This window comes from Ambystoma mexicanum, chromosome 7p (assembly GCF_040938575.1).
Source record: "Ambystoma mexicanum isolate Mex_15411 chromosome 7p, UKY_AmexF1_1, whole genome shotgun sequence".
Taxonomy (NCBI): Eukaryota; Metazoa; Chordata; class Amphibia; order Caudata; family Ambystomatidae; genus Ambystoma; species Ambystoma mexicanum.
The window spans coordinates 15,737,736-15,755,319 of record NC_090939.1 but is presented as its reverse complement, the minus strand read 5'-3'; positions in this window follow the sequence as shown (position 1 = coordinate 15,755,319).

Sequence of the window (17,584 nt, the reverse complement as noted above, 5' to 3'; positions counted from 1 at the left end):
AGCCCTGTGCTCTGAGGGTCTTTTTCCTTTGTACAACAACTGGCAGGCTATGCACCTATTCCAAGACAGCCCTGTGCTCCGAGGGTCTGCTTCCTGTGTACAACAACCGGCAGGCTATGCACCTATTCCAGGATAGTCCTGTGCTCTGCGGGTCTGCTTCCTGTGTACAACAACAGGCAGGCTATCAACCTATTCCAGAACAGCCCTTTGGTCCGAGGGTCTGCTTCCTTTGTACAACAACTGGCAGGCTATGCACCTATTCCAAGACAGTCCTGTGCTCCGAGGGTCTGCTTCCTGTGTACAACTGGCCGGCTATGCACCTATTCCAGGACAGCTCTGTGCTCCAAGGGTCCGCTTCCTGTGTACAACAACTGGGAGGCTATGCACCTATTCCAGGATAGCCGTGTGCTCTTAGGGTCTGCTTCCTGTATACTACAACAGGCAGGCTATGCACCTATTCCAGGACAGCCTTCTCCTCTGAGGGTCTGCTTCCTGTGTACAAAAACGGGCAGGCTATGCACCTATTCCAGGACAGTCCTGTGTACTTAGGGTCCGCTTCCTGTTTACAACAACTGGCAGGCTATGCACCTATGCCAGGACAGCCCTGTTTTCAGAGGGTCTGCATCCTGTGTACAACAACTGCCAGGCCGTGCACCTACTTCCGGATAGTCCTGTGCTCCGAGGGTCTGCTTCCTGTGTACAAAAACTGGCAGGCTATGCACCTATTCCGGGACAGTCCTCTGCTCCGAGGGTCTGCTTCCTGTGTACAACAACTGGCAGGCTATGTACCTATTCCAGGACATCCCTGTGCTCTGAGGGTCTGCAGGCAGGCTATGCACCTATTCCAGGACAGCCCTGTGCTCTGAGGGTCTGCTTCCTGTGTACAAAAACTGGCAGTCTATGCACCTATTCCAGGACAGCCCTGTGCCCTTAGGGTCTGCTTCCTGTGTACAACAAATGGCAGGCTATGCACCCATTCCAGGACAGCTCTGTGCTCTTAGGGCCTTCTTCCTGTCTACAACAACAGGCAGGCTACGCACCTATTCCAGGACAGCCCTGTGCTCTGAGGGTATTCTTCCTTTGTACAACAACTGGCAGGCTATGCACCTATTCCAAGACAGCCCTGTGCTCCGAGGGTCTGCTTCCTGTGTACAACAACCGGCAGGCTATGCACCTATTCCAGGATAGTCCTGTGCTCTGCGGGTCTGCTTCCTGTGTACAACAACAGGCAGGCTATCAACCTATTCCAGAACAGCCCTTTGGTCTGAGGGTCTGCTTCCTTTGTACAACAACCGGCAGGCTATGCACCTATTCCAGGAAAGCCCTGTGTTTTGAGGGTCAATTTACTGTGTACAACAACAGGCAGGTTTTGCACCTATTCCAGGAAAGCCCTGTGCTTTGAGTGTCATCTTACTGTGTACAACAACAGGCAGGTATGCACCTATTCCAGGACAGCCCTGTGCTATGAGGGTCCACTTCCTGTGTACAAGAACTGGCAGGCCATGTACCTATTCCAGGACAGCCCTGTGCTCCGAGGGTCTGCTTCCTGTGTACAACAACCGGCAGGCTATGCACCTATTCCAGGCTAGTCCGGTGCTCCGAGGGTCTGCTTCCTGTGTACAACAACCAGCAGGCTATGTACCTATTCTAGGACAGCCCTGTGCTCCGAGGATCTGCTTCCTGTGTGCAACAACAGGCAGGCTATGCACCTATTCCAGGCTAGTCCTGTGCTCTTAGGGCCTGCTTCCTGTGTATAACAACTAGCAGGCTCTGCACCTATTCTAGGACAGTCCTGTGCTCCGAGGGTCTGCTTCCTGTGTGCAACAACAGGCAGGCTATGCACCTCTTCTAGGACAGCTCTGTGCGCCGAGGGTCTGCCTCCTGTGTAACAACAACAGACAGGCTATGCATGCACCTATTCCAGGACATGCCTGTGCTCTGAGGGTCTGCTTCCTGTGTACAACAACTGGCAGGCTATGCACCTATTCGAGGACAGCCCTGTGCTCCGAAGGTCGCTTCCTGTTTACAACAACTGGCAGTTGTAATGCTCACCTGGTATCCACGGGGACGTCACTCAGCCTGTTCTGACCTCTTACAACCTCAAACCCTTCCCTGGAGTCTACTCGACTGGAGACTGGGCCTTCTTTTCTTGGAAATTGTGCTCTCCGTCCTGCTTTCATCTCATGGGCGCGTTGATTGATGCGGGCTCGTTGCTGCCTAGTTACTTCACTGGCAAGAGTCCGACAGGTAAGTATAATGAGGCTTTTGAACAGTTCTCTAACTTCGTTCCTTTCCTTCCTTAGATGTTGCCCGGCGTCAGGGGATGGCGACGTGCTGCTGAGATGAGTAGCGCTGAAGGTCAGTGAGAGCGCGATGCGTGATGCAACCCTTTCGTATTTGTATTGAACTGAGTTCTTTTTCTGTGTCTTTTAGGTGCCGCAACGTTTTCAGCGTGGATGCCGGTTATGAAGAAGAAATGCGGTGCGTAAGCGTGGTATGCGGCGCCTATAGATGTTTCCACGCTAACCTGCAGTGTCTTTTCCCTCTTGCAGATGGATAAGAAGTTCTGGAGACAGAGTTCCCCAGAGCGGCTGGGATTCAGGTAAGCGTTTGAAGCTCGTACAGTCTTTAAAAGTAAGCGAAGATTTGCTGAATGCTTACTAGAGCCTTTTTTCTGTCCTTTTCCTTAAGAAGCGGCGTGCCTGGATGGGAATGACACCGCCGAAGATGCCCGCAGAATAGAAGGAGCGATGAATGATGGGCAGAAGCGCCGCAAGGTAAGGCTGTTCCTAACGGTGTTCTTGTTCTTGCAGGAGCTGAGCGCAGAAGAAAGATGCAGGCCTACTGGAGACCGATCCGAACACGGTGAGTGTCACGCTGCAGGTGCAGAAAACACAAAGCATGTTTCTCAGCCTGCGCGTGGCTTAAATAGTCTCTGGGTATCCAGGTGTCTCTGGGCTGAACCACACCCAAAAGAATAGACTGCACATGCAGTTCTGGGAACCGAAATATGTGGGGGCATCCATCTTGTCCCCATCAATGCACTACAAGTCCAATCCCCAATGTTATGCTATGGGAGTGAGTGAGTCTGGTGCCACAAGCGCCAAGTCTGACTGCAAGTGGGTCTTTGGAGGGATGGAGGGGCCCTTGAGGGCCATGTAGGTGATCGTGGCCTGGCTCCACGCTGACATCTTGGAGGGCTGGGGACATGAGGGGCAGGAATCATGACAGCAGGATATGCACCTATTTCAGGACAGCCCTGTGCTCTGAGGGGCCGCTTCCTGTGTAGAACAACTGGCAGGCTATGCAGCTATTGTGGACATTCCTCTGCTCCGAGGGTACAACAACTGGCAGGCTATGCACCTATTCCAGGACAGCTTTGTGCTCTGAGGGTCCGCTTCCTGTGTACAACATCTGGCAGGCTATGCATCTATTCCAGGACAGCCCTGTGCTCTGAGGGTCTTCTTCCTTTGTACAACAACTGGCAGGCTATGCACCTATTCCAAGACAGCCCTGTGCTCCGAGGGTCTGCTTCCTGTGTACAACAACCGGCAGGCTATGCACCTATTCCAGGATAGTCCTGTGCTCTGCGGGTATGCTTCCTGTGTACAACAACAGGCAGGCTATCAACCTATTCCAGAACAGCCCTTTGGTCTGAGGGTCTGCTTCCTTTGTACAACAACCGGCAGGCTATGCACCTATTCCAGGAAAGCCCTGTGCTTTGAGGTTCAACTTACTGTGTACAACAACCGGCAGGTTTTGCACCTATTCCAGGAAAGCCCTGTGCTTTGAGGGTCATCTTACTGTGTACAACAACAGGCAGGTTATGCACCTATTCCAGGACAGCCCTGTGCTCTGAGGGTCCACTTCCTGTGTACAAGAACTGGCAGGCCATGTACCTATTCCAGGACAGCCCTGTGCTCCGAGGGTCTGCTTCCTGTGTACAACAACCGGCAGGCTATGCACCTATTCCAGGCTAGTCTGGTGCTCCGAGGGTCTGCTTCCTGTGTACAACAACCAGCAGGCTATGTACCTATTCTAGGACAGCCCTGTGTTTTGAGGGTCAATTTACTGTGTACAACAACAGGCAGGCTATCAACCTATTCCAGAACAGCCCTTTGGTCTGAGGGTCTGCTTCCTTTGTACAACAACCGGCAGGCTATGCACCTATTCCAGGAAAGCCCTGTGTTTTGAGGGTCAATTTACTGTGTACAACAACAGGCAGGTTTTGCACCTATTCCAGGAAAGCCCTGTGCTTTGAGTGTCATCTTACTGTGTACAACAACAGGCAGGTATGCACCTATTCCAGGACAGCCCTGTGCTATGAGGGTCCACTTCCTGTGTACAAGAACTGGCAGGCCATGTACCTATTCCAGGACAGCCCTGTGCTCCGAGGGTCTGCTTCCTGTGTACAACAACCGGCAGGCTATGCACCTATTCCAGGCTAGTCCGGTGCTCCGAGGGTCTGCTTCCTGTGTACAACAACCAGCAGGCTATGTACCTATTCTAGGACAGCCCTGTGCTCCGAGGATCTGCTTCCTGTGTGCAACAACAGGCAGGCTATGCACCTATTCCAGGCTAGTCCTGTGCTCTTAGGGCCTGCTTCCTGTGTATAACAACTAGCAGGCTCTGCACCTATTCTAGGACAGTCCTGTGCTCCGAGGGTCTGCTTCCTGTGTGCAACAACAGGCAGGCTATGCACCTCTTCTAGGACAGCTCTGTGCGCCGAGGGTCTGCCTCCTGTGTAACAACAACAGACAGGCTATGCATGCACCTATTCCAGGACATGCCTGTGCTCTGAGGGTCTGCTTCCTGTGTGCAACAACTGGCAGGCTATGCACCTATTCGAGGACAGCCCTGTGCTCCGAAGGTCGCTTCCTGTTTACAACAACTGGCAGTTGTAATGCTCACCTGGTATCCACGGGGACGTCACTCAGCCTGTTCTGACCTCTTACAACCTCAAACCCTTCCCTGGAGTCTACTCGACTGGAGACTGGGCCTTCTTTTCTTGGAAATTGTGCTCTCCGTCCTGCTTTCATCTCATGGGCGCGTTGATTGATGCGGGCTCGTTTCTGCCTAGTTACTTCACTGGCAAGAGTCCGACAGGTAAGTATAATGAGGCTTTTGAACAGTTCTCTAACTTCGTTCCTTTCCTTCCTTAGATGTTGCCCGGCGTCAGGGGATGGCGACGTGCTGCTGAGATGAGTAGCGCTGAAGGTCAGTGAGAGCGCGATGCGTGATGCAACCCTTTCGTATTTGTATTGAACTGAGTTCTTTTTCTGTGTCTTTTAGGTGCCGCAACGTTTTCAGCGTGGATGCCGGTTATGAAGAAGAAATGCGGTGCGTAAGCGTGGTATGCGGCGCCTATAGATGTTTCCACGCTAACCTGCAGTGTCTTTTCCCTCTTGCAGATGGATAAAGAAGTTCTGGAGACAGAGTTCCCCAGAGCGGCTGGGATTCAGGTAAGCGTTTGAAGCTCGTACAGTCTTTAAAAGTAAGCGAAGATTTGCTGAATGCTTACTAGAGCCTTTTTTCTGTCCTTTTCCTTAAGAAGCGGCGTGCCTGGATGGGAATGACACCGCCGAAGATGCCCGCAGAATAGAAGGAGCGATGAATGATGGGCAGAAGCGCCGCAAGGTAAGGCTGTTCCTAACGGTGTTCTTGTTCTTGCAGGAGCTGAGCGCAGAAGAAAGATGCAGGCCTACTGGAGACCGATCCGAACACGGTGAGTGTCACGCTGCAGGTGCAGAAAACACAAAGCATGTTTCTCAGCCTGCGCGTGGCTTAAATAGTCTCTGGGTATCCAGGTGTCTCTGGGCTGAACCACACCCAAAAGAATAGACTGCACATGCAGTTCTGGGAACCGAAATATGTGGGGGCATCCATCTTGTCCCCATCAATGCACTACAAGTCCAATCCCCAATGTTATGCTATGGGAGTGAGTGAGTCTGGTGCCACAAGCGCCAAGTCTGACTGCAAGTGGGTCTTTGGAGGGATGGAGGGGCCCTTGAGGGCCATGTAGGTGATCGTGGCCTGGCTCCACGCTGACATCTTGGAGGGCTGGGGACATGAGGGGCAGGAATCATGACAGCAGGATATGCACCTATTTCAGGACAGCCCTGTGCTCTGAGGGGCCGCTTCCTGTGTAGAACAACTGGCAGGCTATGCAGCTATTGTGGACATTCCTCTGCTCCGAGGGTACAACAACTGGCAGGCTATGCACCTATTCCAGGACAGATTTGTGCTCTGAGGGTCCGCTTCCTGTGTACAACATCTGGCAGGCTATGCATCTATTCCAGGACAGCCCTGTGCTCTGAGGGTCTTCTTCCTTTGTACAACAACTGGCAGGCTATGCACCTATTCCAAGACAGCCCTGTGCTCCGAGGGTCTGCTTCCTGTGTACAACAACCGGCAGGCTATGCACCTATTCTAGGACAGCCCTGTGTTTTGAGGGTCAATTTACTGTGTACAACAACAGGCAGGCTATCAACCTATTCCAGAACAGCCCTTTGGTCTGAGGGTCTGCTTCCTTTGTACAGCAACCGGCAGGCTATGCACCTATTCCAGGAAAGCCCTGTGCTTTGAGGTTCAACTTACTGTGTACAACAACCGGCAGGTTTTGCACCTATTCCAGGAAAGCCCTGTGCTTTGAGGGTCATCTTACTGTGTACAACAACAGGCAGGTTATGCACCTATTCCAGGACAGCCCTGTGCTCTGAGGGTCCACTTCCTGTGTACAAGAACTGGCAGGCCATGTACCTATTCCAGGACAGCCCTGTGCTCCGAGGGTCTGCTTCCTGTGTACAACAACCGGCAGGCTATGCACCTATTCCAGGCTAGTCTGGTGCTCCGAGGGTCTGCTTCCTGTGTACAACAACCAGCAGGCTATGTACCTATTCTAGGACAGCCCTGTGCTCCGAGGGTCTGCTTCCTGTGTGCAACAACAGGAAGGCTATGCACCTATTCCAGGCTAGTCCTGTGCTCTTAGGGCCTGCTTCCTGTGTATAACAACTAGCAGGCACTGCAACTATTCTAGGACAGTCCTGTGCTCCGAGGGTCTGCTTCCTGTGTGCAACAACAGGCAGGCTATGCACCTCTTCTAGGACAGCTCTGTGCGCCGAGGGTCTGCCTCCTGTGTACAACAACAGACAGGCTATGCATGCACCTATTCCAGGACATGCCTGTGCTCTGAGGGTCTGCTTCCTGTGTACAAGAACTGGCAGGCTATGCACCTATTCGAGGTCAGCCCTGTGCTCCGAGGGTCTGCTTCCTCTGTACAACAACTGGCAGGCTATTCACTTATTCCAGGACAACCCTGTGCTCTAAGGGTCTGCTTCCTGTGTACAACAACAGGCAGGCTATGCACCTATTTCAGGACAGCCCTGTGCTCTGAAGGTCGCTTCCTGTTTACAAAAACGGGCAGGTTATGCACCTATTCCAGGACGGTCCTATGCTCCAAGGGTACAACAACTGGCAGGCTATGCACCTATTCCAGGACAGCCCTATGTTCAGAGGGTCCGCTTCCTGTGTACAACATCTGGCAGGCTAGGCATCTATTCTAGGACAGTCCTGTGCTCTGAGGATCTTCTTCCTTTGTACAGCAACTGGCAAGCTATGCACCTATTCCCGGACAGCCCTGTGCTCCGAGGTTCCGCTTCCTGTGTACAACAACTGGCAGGCTATGCACCTATTCCAGGAAAATCCTGTGTTCCGAGTGTCCGCTTCCTGTGTACAACAACTGGCAGGCTATGCACCTATTCCAGGACAGTCCTGTGCTCTGAGCGTCCGCTTCCTGTGTACAACAACTGGCAGGTTATGCACCTATTCCAGGACAGCCCTTTGCTCTTAGGGTCTGCTTCCTGTATACTACAAGAGGCAGGTGCTATGCACCTATTCCCGGATAGTCCTGTGCTCCGAGGGTCTGCTTCCTGTGTACAACAACCGGCAGGCATTGCACCTATTCCAGTATAGTCCTGTGATCTGCGGGTCTGCTTCCTGTGTACAACAACAGGCAGGCTATCAACCTATTCCAGAACAGCCCTGTGGTCCGGGGGTCTGCTTCCTGTGTACAACAACTGGCAGGCCATGCACCTATTCCAGGACAGCCCTGTGCTCCGAGGGTCTGCTTCCTGTGTACAACAACCGGCAGGCTATGCACCTATTCCATGATAGTCCTGTGCTCCGAGGGTCTGCTTCCTGTGTACAACAACCAGCAGGCTATGTACCTATTCTAGGACAGCCCTGTGCTCTTAGGGCCTGCTTCTTGTGTGCAACAACTGGCAGGCTGTGCACCTATTCTAGGACAGTCCGGCGCTCCGAGGGTCTGCTTCCTGTGTGCAACAACAGGCAGGCTATGCACCTCTCCTAGGACAGCCCTGTGCGCCGAGGGTCTGCTTCCTGTGTACAACAACAGGCAAGCTATGCACCTATTCGAGGTTTGCATCTACTCCAGGATAGTCCTGTGCTCCAAGGGTCTGCTTCCTGTGTACAACAACTGGCAGGCTATTCACCTATTCCAGGACAACCCTGTGCTCTTAGGGTCTGCTTCCTGTGTACAACAACAGGCAGGCTATGCACCTATTTCAGGACAGCCCTGTGCTCTGAAGGTCTGCTTCCTGTGTACAACAACGGGCAGGCTATGCACCTATTCCAGGACAGTCCTCTGCTCCGAGGGTACAACAACTGGCAGGCTATGCACCTATTCCAGGACAGCCCTGTGCCCAGAGGGTCCGCTTCCTGTGTTCAACATCTGGCAGAATATGCATCTATTCCAGGACAGTCCTGTGCTCTGCGGGTCTTCTTCCTTTGTACAACAACTGGCAGGCTAGGCACCTATTCCAAGACATCCCTGTGCTCTGAGGGTCTGCTTCCTGTGTACTACAACTGGCAGGCTATGCACCTATTCCAGGACAGCCCTGTGCTCCGAGGGTCTGCTTCCTATGTACAACAACTGGCAGGCTATGCACCTATTCCAGGACAATCCCTGTGCTCTGAGCGTCCGCTTCCTGTGTACAACAACTGGCAGCCTATGCACCTATTCGAGGACAGTCCTGTGCTCTTAGGGCCTGCTTCCTGTATACTACAACAGGCAGGCTCTGCGCCTATTCCTGGACAGCCTTGTGCTCTGAGGGTCTGCTTCCTGTGTACAACAACGGGCAGGCTATGCACCTATTCCAGGACAGTCCTGTGCACTTAGGGTCTGCTTCCTGTGTACAACAACTGGCATGCTATGCACCTAATCCAGAACAGCCCTGTGCTCTGAGGGTCTGCTTCCTGGGTACAACAACCGGCATGCTATGTACTTATTGCAGGGTAGCCCTGTGCTCCGAGGGTCTGCTTCCTGTGTACAACAACTGGCAGGCTATGCACCTATTCCAGGATAGTCCTGTGCCCCTAGGGTCTGCTTCCTGTGTACTGCAACTGTCAGGCTATCCACCTCTTCCAGGACAACCCTGTGCTCTGAGGGTCTGTTTCCTGTGTACAAGAGCAGGCAGGTTTTGCACTTATTCCAGGACAGCCCTGTGCTCTGAAGGTCTGCTTCCTGTGTACAGCAACTGGCAGGCTATGCACCTATTCCAGGACAGTCCTCTGCTCCGAGGGTACAGCAACTGGCAGGCTATTCACCTATTCCAGGACAGCCCTGTTCTCCCAGGGTCCACTTCCTGTGTACAACATCTCGCAGGCTATGCACCTATTCCAAGACAGCTCTGTGCCCTGGGGGGTCTTCTTCCTGTGTACAACTGGCAGGCTATGCACCTATTCCAAGACAGTCCTGTGCTCCGAGGGTCTGCTTCCTGTGTACAACTGGCCGGCTATGCACCTATTCCAGGACAGCTCTGTGCTCCAAGGGTCCGCTTCCTGTGTACAACAACTGGGAGGCTATGCACCTATTCCAGGATAGCTGTGTGCTCTTAGGGCCTGCTTCCTGTATACTACAACAGGCAGGCTATGCACCTATTCCAGGACAGCCTTCTGCTCTGAGGGTCTGCTTCCTGTGTACAACAACGGGCAGGCTATGCACCTATTCCAGGACAGTCCTGTGTACTTAGGGTCCGCTTCCTGTTTACAACAACTGGCAGGCTATGCACCTATGCCAGGACAGCCCTGTTTTCCGAGGGTCTGCATCCTGTGTACAACAACTGCCAGGCCGTGCACCTACTTCCGGATATTCCTGTGCTCCGAGGGTCTGCTTCCTGTGTACAAAAACTGGCAGGCTATGCACCTATTCCGGGACAGTCCTCTGCTCCGAGGGTCTGCTTCCTGTGTACAACAACTGGCAGGCTATGTACCTATTCCAGGACATCCCTGTGCTCTGAGGGTCTGCAGGCAGGCTATGCACCTATTCCAGGACAGCCCTGTGCTCTGAGGGTCTGCTTCCTGTGTACAACAACTGACAGTCTATGCACCTATTCCAGGACAGCCCTGTGCCCTTAGGGTCTGCTTCCTGTGTACAACAAATGGCAGGCTATCAACCTATTCCAGAACAGCCCTTTGGTCCGAGGGTCTGCTTCCTTTGTACAACAACCGGCAGGCTATGCACCTATTCCAGGAAAGCCCTGTGCTTTGAGGGTCAACTTACTGTGTACAACAACAGGCAGGTTTTGCACCTATTCCAGGAAAGCCCTGTGCTTTGAGGGTCATCTTACTGTGTACAACAACAGGCAGGTTATGCACCTATTCCAGGACAGCCCTATGCTCTGAGGGTCCACTTCCTGTGTACAAGAACTGGCAGGCTATGTACCTATTCTAGGACAGCCCTGTGCTCCGAGGGTCTGCTTCCTGTGTGCAACAACAGGCAGGCTATGCACCTATTCCAGGCTAGTCCTGTGCTCTTAGGGCCTGCTTCCTGTGTATAACAACTAGCAGGCTCTGCACCTATTCTAGGACAGTCCTGTGCTCCGAGGGTCTGCTTCCTGTGTGCAACAACAGGCATGCTATGCACCTCTTCTAGGACAGCTCTGTGCGCCGAGGGTCTGCCTCCTATGTACAACAACAGACAGGCTATGCATGCACCTATTCCAGGACATGCCTGTGCTCTGAGGGTCTGCTTCCTGTGTACAACAACTGGCAGGCTATGCACCTATTCGAGGACAGCCCTGTGCTCCGAGGGTCTGCTTCCTCTGTACAATAACTGGCAGGCTATTCAATTATTCCAGGACAACCCTGTGCTCTAAGGGTCTGCTTCCTGTGTACAACAACAGGCAGGCTATGCACCTATTTCAGGACAGCCCTGTGCTCTGAAGGCCGCTTCCTGTTTACAACAACTGGCAGGTTATGCACCTATTCCAGGACAGTCCTATGCTCCAAGGGTACAACAACTGGCAGGCTATGCACCTATTCCAGGACAGCCCTATGTTCAGAGGGTCCGCTTCCTGTGTACAACATCTGGCAGGCTAGGGATCTATTCCAGGACAGTCCTGTGCTCTGAGGGTCTTCTTCCTTTGTACAGCAACTGGCAGGCTATGCACCTATTCCCAGACAGCCCTGTGCTCCGAGGGTCCGCTTCCTGTGTACAACAACTGGCAGGCTATGCACCTATTCCAGGACAATCCTGTGTTCCGAGCATCCGCTTCCTGTGTACAACAACTGGCAGGCTATGCACCTATTCCAGGACAGTCCTGTGCTCTGAGCGTCCGCTTCCTGTGTACAACAACTGGCAGGTTATGCACCTATTCCAGGACAGCCCTTTGCTCTTAGGGCCTGCTTCCTGTATACTACAAAGGGCAGGCTATGCACCTATTCCCGGATAGTCCTGTGCTCCAAGGGTCTGCTTCCTGTGTACAACAACCGGCAGGCATTGTACCTATTCCAGTATAGTCCTGTGATCTGCGAGTCTGCTTCCTGTGTACAACAACAGGCAGGCTATCAACCTATTCCAGAACAGCCCTGTGGTCCGGGGTCTGCTTCCTGTGTACAACAACTGGCAGGCCATGCACCTATTCCAGGACAGCCCTGTGCTCCGAGGGTCTGCTTCCTGTGTACAACAACCGGCAGGCTATGCACCTATTCCATGATAGTCCTGTGCTCCGAAGGTCTGCTTCCTGTGTACAACAACCAGCAGGCTATGTACCTATTCTAGGACAGCCCTGTGCTCTTAGGGCCTGCTTCTTGTGTGCAACAACTGGCAGGCTGTGCACCTATTCTAGGACAGTCTTGCGCTCCGAGGGTCTGCTTCCTGTGTGCAACAACAGGCAGGCTATGCACCTCTCCTAGGACAGCCCTGTGCGCCGAGGGTCTGCTTCCTGTGTACAACAACAGGCAAGCTATGCACCTATTCGAGGTTTGCATCTACTCCAGGATAGTCCTGTGCTCCGAGGGTCTGCTTCCTGTGTACAACAACTGGCAGGCTATTCACCTATTCCAGGACAACCTTGTGCTCTTAGGGTCTGCTTCCTGTGTACATCAACAGGCAGGCTATGCACCTATTTCAGGACAGCCCTGTGCTCTGAAGGTCTGCTTCCTGTGTACAACAACAGGCAGGCTATGCACCTATTCCAGGACAGCCCTGTGCCCAGAGGGTCCGCTTCCTGTGTTCAACATCTGGCAGAATATGCATCTATTCCAGGACAGTCCTGTGCTCTGAGAGTCTTCTTCCTTTGTACAACAACTGGCAGGCTATGCACCTATTCCAAGACATCCCTGTGCTCTGAGGGTCTGCTTCCTGTGTACTACAACTGGCAAGCTATGCACCTATTGCAGGACAGCCCTGTGCTCCGAGGGTCTGCTTCCTGTGTACAACAACTTGCAGGCTATGCACCTATTCCAGGACAATCCCTGTGCTCTGAGCGTCCGCTTCCTGTGTACAACAACTGACAGGCTATTCGAGGACAGTCCTGTGCTCTTAGGGCCTGCTTCCTGTATACTACAACAGGCATGCTATGTACTTATTGCAGGGTAGCCCTGTGCTCCGAGGGTCTGCTTCCTGTGTACAACAACTGGCAGGCTATGCACCTATTCCAGGATAGTCCTGTGCTCCTATGGTCTGCTTCCTGTGTACAGCAACTGTCAGGCTATCCACCTCTTCCAGGACAACCCTGTGCTCTGAGGGTCTGTTTCCTTTGTACAAGAGCAGGCAGGTTATGCACTTATTCCAGGACAGCCCTGTGCTCTGAAGGTCTGCTTCCTGTGTACAGCAACTGGCAGGCTATGCACCTATTCCAGGACAGTCCTCTGCTTCGAGGGTACAACAACTGGCAGGCTATGCACCTATTCCAGGACAGCCCTGTTCTCCCAGGGTCCACTTCCTGTGTACAACATCTCGCAGGCTATGCACCTATTCCAAGACAGCTCTGTGCCCTGGGGGGTCTTCTTCCTTTGTACAACTGGCAGGCTATGCACCTATTCCAAGACAGTCCTGTGCTCCGAGGGTCTGCTTCATGTGTACAACTGGCCGGCTATGCACCAATTCCAGGACAGCTCTGTGCTCCAAGGGTCCGCTTCCTGTGTACAACAACTGGGAGGCTATGCACCTATTCCAGGATAGTCGTGTGCTCTTAGGGCCTGCTTCCTGTATACTACAACAGGTAGGCTATGCACCTATTCCAGGACAGCCTTCTGCTCTGAGGGTCTGCTTCCTGTGTACAACAACGGGCAGGCTATGCACCTATTCCAGGACAGTCCTGTGTACTTAGGGTCCGCTTCCTGTTTACAACAATTGGCAGGCTATGCACCTATGCCAGGACAGCCCTGTTTTCCGAGGGTCTGCATCCTGTGTACAACAACTGCCAGGCCGTGCACCTACTTCCGGATAGTCCTGTGCTCCGAGGGTCTGCTTCCTGTGTACAAAAACTGGCAGGCTATGCACCTATTCCGGGACAGTCCTCTGCTCTGAGGGTCTGCTTCCTGTGTACAACAACTGGCAGGCTATGTACCTATTCCAGGACATCCCTGTGCTCTGAGGGTCTGCAGGCAGGCTATGCACCTATTCCAGGACAGCCCTGTGCTCTGAGGGTCTGCTTCCTGTGTGCAACAACTGACAGTCTATGCACCTATTCCAGGACAGCCCTGTGCCCTTAGGGTCTGCTTCCTGTGTACAACAAATGGCAGGCTATGCACCCATTCCAGGACAGCTCTGTGATCTTAGGGCCTTCTTCCTGTCTACAACAACAGGCAGGCTACGCACCTATTCCAGGACAGCCCTGTGCTCTGAGGGTCTTCTTCCTTTGTACAACAACTGGCAGGTTATGCACCTATTCCAAGACAGCCCTGTGCTCCGAGGGTCTGTTTCCTGTGTACAACAACCGGCAGGCTATGCACCTATTCCAGGATAGTCCTGTGCTCTGCGGGTCTGCTTCCTGTGTACAACAACAGGCAGGCTATCAACCTATTCCAGAACAGCCCTTTGGTCCGAGGGTCTGCTTCCTTTGTACAACAACTGGCAGGCTATGCACCTATTCCAAGACAGTCCTGTGCTCCGAGGGTCTGCTTCCTGTGTACAACTGGCCGGCTATGCACCTATTCCAGGACAGCTCTGTGCTCCAAGGGTCCGCTTCCTGTGTACAACAACTGGGAGGCTATGCATCTATTCCAGGATAGCCGTGTGCTCTTAGGGCCTGCTTCCTGTATACTACAACAGGCAGGCTATGCACCTATTCCAGGACAGCCTTCTGCTCTGAGGGTCTGCTTCCTGTGTACAAAAACGGGCAGGCTATGCACCTATTCCAGGACAGTCCTGTGTACTTAGGGTCCGCTTCCTGTTTACAACAACTGGCAGGCTATGCACCTATGCCAGGACAGCCCTGTTTTCCGAGGGTCTGCATCCTGTGTACAACAACTGCCAGGCCGTTCACCTACTTCCGGATAGTCCTGTGCTCCGAGGGTCTGCTTCCTGTGTACAAAAACTGGCAGGCTATGCACCTATTCCGGGACAGTCCTCTGCTCCGAGGGTCTGCTTCCTGTGTACAACAACTGGCAGGCTATGTACCTATTCCAGGACATCCCTGTGCTCTGAGGGTCTGCAGGCAGGCTATGCACCTATTCCAGGACAGCCCTGTGCTCTGAGGGTCTGCTTCCTGTGTACAACAACTGGCAGTCTATGCACCTATTCCAGGACAGCCCTGTGCCCTTAGGGTCTGCTTCCTGTGTACAACAAATGGCAGGCTATGCACCCATTCCAGGAGAGCTATGTGCTCTTAGGGCCTTCTTCCTGTCTACAACAACAGGCAGGCTACGCACCTATTCCAGGACAGCCCTGTGCTCTGAGGGTCTTCTTCGTTTGTACAACTGGCAGGCTATGCACCTATTCCAAGACAGCCCTGTGCTCCGAGGGTCTGCTTCCTGTGTACAACAACCGGCAGGCTATGCACCTATTCCAGGATAGTCCTGTGCTCTGCGGGTCTGCTTCCTGTGTACAACAACAGGCAGGCTATCAACCTATTCCAGAACTGCCCTTTGGTCCAAGGGTCTGCTTCCTTTGTACAACAACCGGCAGGCTATGCACCTATTCCAGGAAAGCCCTGTGCTTTGAGGGTCAACTTACTGTGTACAACAACAGGCAGGTTTTGCACCTATTCCAGGAAAGCCCTGTGCTTTGAGGGTCATCTTACTGTGTACAACAACAGGCAGGTTATGCACCTATTCCAGGACAGCCCTGTGCTCTGAGGGTCCACTTCCTGTGTACAAGAACTGGCAGGCTATGTACCTATTCTAGGACAGCCCTGTGCTCCGAGGGTCTGCTTCCTGTGTGCAACAACAGGCAGGCTATGCACCTATTCCAGGCTAGTCCTGTGCTCTTAGGGCCTGCTTCCTGTGTATAACAACTAGCAGGCTCTGCACCTATTCTAGGACAGTCCTGTGCTCCGAGGGTCTGCTTCCTGTGTGCAACAACAGGAAGGCTATGCACCTATTCCAGGCTAGTCCTGTGCTCTTAGGGCCTGCTTCCTGTGTATAACAACTAGCAGGCACTGCACCTATTCTAGGACAGTCCTGTGCTCCGAGGGTCTGCTTCCTGTGTGCAACAACAGGCAGGCTATGCACCTCTTCTAGGACAGCTCTGTGCGCCGAGGGTCTGCCTCCTGTGTACAACAACAGACAGGCTCTGCATGCACCTATTCCAGGACATGCCTGTGCTCTGAGGGTCTGCTTCCAGTGTACAACAACTGGCAGGCTATGCACCTATTCGAGGACAGCCCTGTGCTCGGAGGGTCTGCTTCCTCTGTACAACAACTGGCAGGCTAATCACTTATTCCAGGACAACCCTGTGCTCTAAGGGTCTGCTTCCTGTGTACAACAACAGGCAGGCTATGCACCTATTTCAGGACAGCCCTGTGCTCTGAAGGTCGCTTCCTGTTTACACAAACTGGCAGGTTATGCACCTATTCCAGGACAGTCCTATGCTCCAAGTGTACAACAACTGGCAGGCTATGCACCTATTCCAGGACAGCCCTATGTTCAGAGGGTCCGCTTCCTGTGTACAACATCTGGCAGGCTAGGCATCTATTCTAGGACATTCCTGTGCTCTGAGGGTCTTCTTCCTTTGTACAGCAACTGGCAAGCTATGCACCTATTCCCGGACAGCCCTGTGCTCCGAGGGTCCACTTCCTGTGTACAACAACTGGCAGGCTATGCACCTATTCCAGGACAGTCCTGTGCTCTGAGCGTCCGCTTCCTGTGTACTACAAGAGGCAGGCTATGCACCTATTCCCGGATAGTCCTGTGCTCCGAGGGTCTGCTTCCTGTGTACAACAACCGGCAGGCATTGCACCTATTCCAGTATAGTCCTGTGATCTGCGGGTCTGCTTCCTGTGTACAACAACAGGCAGGCTATCAACCTATTCCAGAACAGCCCTGTGGTCCGGGGGTCTGCTTCCTGTGTACAACAACTGGCAGGCCATGCACCTATTCCAGGACAGCCCTGTGCTCCGAGGGTCTGCTTCCTGTGTACAACAACCGGCAGGCTATGCACCTATTCCATGATAGTCCTGTGCTCCGAGGGTCTGCTTCCTGTGTACAACAACCAGCAGGCTATGTACCTATTCTAGGACATCCCTGTGCTCTTAGGGCCTGCTTCTTGTGTGCAACAACTGGCAGGCTGTGCACCTATTCTAGGACAGTCCTGCGCTCCGAGGGTCTGCTTCCTGTGTGCAACAACAGGCAGGCTATGCACCTCTCCTAGGACAGCCCTGTGCGCCGAGGGTCTGCTTCCTGTGTACAACAACAGGCAAGCTATGCACCTATGCGAGGTTTGCATCTACTCCAGGATAGTCCTGTGCTCCAAGGGTCTGCTTCCTGTGTACAACAACTGGCAGGCTATTCACCTATTCCAGGACAACCCTGTGCTCTTAGGGTCTGCTTCCTGTGTACAACAACAGGCACGCCATGCACCTATTTCAGGACAGCCCTGTGCTCTGAAGGTCTGCTTCCTGTGTACAACAACGGGCAGGCTATGCACCTATTCCAGGACAGTCCTGTGTACTTAGGGTCCGCTTCCTGTTTACAACAACTGGCAGGCTATGGCCCTATGCCAGGACAGCCCTGTTTTCCGAGGGTATGCTTCCTGTGTACAACAACCAGCAGGCTATGTACCTATTCTAGGACAGCCCTGTGCTCTTAGGGCCTGCTTCTTGTGTGCAACAACTGGCAGGCT